Source organism: Myotis brandtii, unplaced genomic scaffold (assembly GCF_000412655.1).
Source record: "Myotis brandtii unplaced genomic scaffold, ASM41265v1 scaffold1289, whole genome shotgun sequence".
Classification (NCBI taxonomy): Eukaryota; Metazoa; Chordata; class Mammalia; order Chiroptera; family Vespertilionidae; genus Myotis; species Myotis brandtii.
The window spans coordinates 223,518-228,025 of record NW_005354543.1 but is presented as its reverse complement, the minus strand read 5'-3'; the positions used below and the strand labels follow the sequence as shown (position 1 = coordinate 228,025).

The 4,508-nt window shown below is 41.9% G+C and overlaps 1 pseudogene; it reads left to right on the top strand.

Annotated features, from left to right (window-relative positions):
- The window catches only part of LOC102251661, a 28,579-nt pseudogene that overhangs the window by 5,821 nt on the left and 18,250 nt on the right, over positions 1 to 4,508 (top strand).

Below are 4,508 nucleotides of genomic sequence, written 5' to 3'. Positions count from 1 at the left end.
AAACGTTCTGGCCCAGCCTGTGTTGCTTAGTGGATGAGCATTGACCCATGAACCAGGAGGTCTGGTTAGATTCCTGGTCAGGGATCATGCCCAGGTTTCCCCTTCAATCCCCAGTCAGTGGAACATTGATTCTCTCTCATCATTGACGTTTCTTTCTCCCTTCCTCTCTGAAATCAATAAAATATTCAAAAAAATAAATGTAGTTGTTCTTTTTTATAAATCCTTGCCCAAGGATATTATTTCCATTGATCTCAAGAGAGAATGGGTGGGATAGTGGGCAGAGAGACAGAGAAACATTGATATGAGAGACACATCAATTGGTGCCTCCCTCAGACACAAAGGGCGGGCTGGAGATCAAACCTTCCACTGAGGTACTAGATCTGACTGGGAATGAAATCTGTGATTGTAGGGAGAACGACACTGTAATCCACTGAGCCACACCTGCTGAGCTGTAGATTCTCTTTGAAGGGACTTAAAATAAACTTGAAGGTACATTATATGAGATATGACTGACATAAACATATCACCATGTGAAGAAGTTTATCTCAAAGGTATTTCTAACCCTGTCCCCTTTGGCTCATTTGTCTGCATGTAATGCCCTCCACCAAAAGGTTGCAGGTTTGATTCCTGCTCCTACAAATGCCCAGATTGGGGGAGTGATTCTAGATCTCACGGCGCTTTCGGGAAGCAACCAATGGATATTTGTTTGAACATGGATGTTTTCATCTCTAAATTCAGTTTAAAAAAAAACACAAACTTTAAAAATATCTTCAAAGCAAGGCATTTCCCAGCTTTCTGCTGCACCAGAGAGCTGTTCTGCCAGCTGGAGGCAACTGTGTGTATGAGCCTAAGTGAAAGCAGTGGAGAAGGGCTCAGCCACCCCGGAGCTATGTGCAATGATGAATTTTGCTTGATTTAAGCCACTAAACTTTGTGGTGTTTTATTCCACAACAAAGACTAGTTGTAAGAGAAAAGACTTCCTGAGATTGAGGTGCTCAGTAATAAAAACCTAATGCGTGTGACTTGGCTGGATGGAGACTGTGGACACTGCAAGCGAAGCAACTAGGATGGCAGTCTGGAAGCACAGAAATGCTGTTTTTTTGTTTTGTTTCTGGAAATCATGTTTAGATCTAGGGCCAAAACTTCTGCCAATAGCACATGAAGCAGAGCAACCACCTGGCCAACCCATAGATTCATAAGAAATACTGAAGTATTGTTGCATTAAGAGAATCATTTTGGGGTGGTTTTATATAACAGATAATGAAATTGAAGCGCTCTTAAGGACTAAATTGTATCCCCTCAAAATGGATATATTGAAGCCCTAACCCCCAATATGTCTGTATTTCCAGACATATTGGAAATATGGGGGTTTAGGGAGGTCTTTGAGGCTATATGAGGTCACAAGAGTGGGGTCCTATTTTGATAATAGTGGGGTCCTTATAAAAGGAGGACATAGAATAACCTGTTTGTACGTATTCTTGACATTTTATTTGGATAATATTATCAAGAAAGGATAGTTCAGCCCTGACCGGTTTGGCTCAGTGGATGGAGCGTCGGCCTGCGCACTGAAGGGTCCCGGGTCGATTCCAGTCAAGGGCATGTACCCTGGTTGCGAGCACATCCCCAGTCGGGGGTGTGCAGGAGGCAGCTGATCGATGTTTCTCTCTCATCAATGTTTCTGGCTCTCTATCCCTTTCCCTTCCTCTCTATAAAAAAATCAATAAAATATATTTAACAAAAAAAGAAAGGATAGTTCAATGTCTTTTTCTGAGGTAAATGGGCAATGTTTATTTTGGATTAAGTGTTATATTCAAATGCTTGATGGAATAATAAAAGGTGTGTAGTGAAAAAACAGTATTTAAGGTAATTCAAGTGTTGGACACATTTGTTTTAATTTATAACAATGTTCTTTAAAAGGTTTATTTTTAAGCAATACTAATGTCCTAAATGATCACATGTCTTAGTCATCCAAGTCTCATATCCCAGGTTGAGTCCCTCTGTAAGACTCTGGAACTCAGCCATGTTGAGTCTTGGTTTCCTGGGGATTGAGGAAGGGAGCAGGAAACAGGAAAGGCTGCTGGTGTGAGTATGAAATTGCCCATCTACCCAGGGAGACTTGTGGTTTCACTTTCTAGTTCTTCATCCTCACACAGACCATTGCAATTTTTTATTTAATGAAAGTGCTTACATGAATTTCAATTTTAGTCATGTTCCTGTGTTCAAGCCCCTCCCCACCTCCAGCCCCTCACTGAGATCCCAGTTCCTGCAGAGTTGCTTCAGCCTCACTACCAACATCAGCCTGCATGGCTGGGGGATGGAGGGGCAAATTAGCTCTTGACATAACCCTTTTCAACTGTTAGTTTACAACACATGTGGATATTTTTCTTACTGCTTTTTAAAAAATATATTTTATTGATTTTTTACAGAGAGGAAAGGAGAGGGGTAGTTAGAAACATCGACCAACTCCCTCCTGCACACCCCCAACTGGGGATGTGCCCGCAACCAAGGTATATGCCCTTGACCAGAATCAAACCTGGGACCCTTCAGTCTGCAGGCCGACGCTTTATCCACTGAGCCAAACTAGCTAGGGCTTTCTTACTGCTTTTATAATATACTAGAGGCCTGATACACCAATTCGTGCAGGAGTAGGCCTTCCTTTCCCCGGCTACCAGTACCATCTTCCCTCTGGCACCCGGGATCTGGGCTTTCTGCCCACTGCTGGCAGGCACCCAGACTCCGGCTTTCCTCACAGCCTTGGCTTTGTGTGGAAGGATGTCTGGTCTAATTAGCATATTACCCTTTTATTATTATAGATTTGAAGCTAAATGTGTGAGTCACTGACTTCCAAACTTCACCATTGGGAATGGAGAGGGATGTTGATAAGCAGGCATCACTGCCAGATGGTGTTTCATTCCACTATCAATTTTAAGGAGGAAATCCACTGAAATGTCAGAAAGTTGGAGATCATGTTTAACACATCATTTCTGGAGGTTGCATTTGCCCCTGTGGATTGTATCCTCTGCCACAGAGAAGGCTCCTGTTGGATGCAGGTGAGGCTTCATCAGGGTTTAAGTGAGGGCATTCCCCTCCGTTCCATTGGTGTATGGATCTGTGTTAATCCAGGATCACACCCACTTAGTTACTCTGCTTTGTAAAATTTTTTCCAGTGTAAAAAAGTGAATCTTCCAACTTTCTTAAATTTGAAGTATTTTGCCTCTCCTGAATCTGTTTTGCTTAATTTTCAGCCAAAACTGTCTTGAATTTTGATAGGCCATCAATTTATTGTGTAGACATTGGGACATATTAAGGAATGTCTTTCAATTTATTTGTATCTGCTTCCTTTAGCATTGTTGTGTCATTTTCAGTGTGTAAGTTTTTCACCATCTTTGTAGAATGGATTGTCTTTATGTGTTTATCTGTTTATTATATATGGTGTGTTTCCTGGCTTCAGGTGACAATACTAAGGGGTGATATTTTATTGGCCTAAAGCAAATAAATACTTATATAGTTTAAACATAATCCTATGTTCTGGCTTACTCTAAATTACATGTTTCTAAACAAGTCATATCTTTAAAGTAAACAAAGATTTATAAAACTCAAATGAATACCTATATTCATGAAAATACTGAAAAGTAACCAAAATAAAAAATGGTGATGGGACTAAGTACTCTGATAACAGTTATTATTCTTATAACTCTGTTTTAAATATTATTGATTTTAAAATTGTATTGTTTCCCAGATATAAGGAAAACTAACAGGAGATATTCTACATTAATATCAATGTTCCATTAACTAGGTTATAGGGACTACTAAAGTCAAAATATTCATTCAAAACTGCATTCCCAGAACACAAAAACTTCAGAGACCACAACTTACAACCAGAAAATTTTTATCCCTTGAAAAATACCTAAATTAAAATCTGTTCCCCACTGTGATGGATGGGACCTTACCTCATCAGGTGCCTAACCATGAATGGATGTCTGGGTCTGTCTCTGACACCCCCATCCACCTGCCTCCCTAACTCAAGCTGCCTCTCCCTTCAGTTGGGGAGACGGGGAGGGGCTGAGACAGCAGGCTGCCCTTCCCCTCCCCCCTCCTCACTGAGGGTTTAAGGATCCAGGCAAATCGCAGGCAGAAAGTTTCTGGTTTCAAACCCAATCTGCCCGCCTTTTGAATTCTCTGTAACTTCACTGTGAGAATGTGCTCCCGGCTCGTGAAGATCCCGGGAAAGACCCCTCCCTGGGACACCTGCAGCTGAAGGGCAGACCAGCCATAGCTCTAAGCACAGCCTCTGGGAGCTGGGAAACTTCTGTGTGAATTCCAGGTTCCTCCCCTCTTTATGCTTTTGCCACAGCTGCCATTTACTCTCTAGCACCCTAATAAAGGAACAGCCCCTCTATCTGGGGTGCCTTGTGCCATCAGAGGGCACCTGGCCCTTTCCTCCCTTTAAAGAAGTAAAATAAACGCCCTCTCTCTGCTCCTGTCTCTTCTCTCCCTTGTGAATCCTT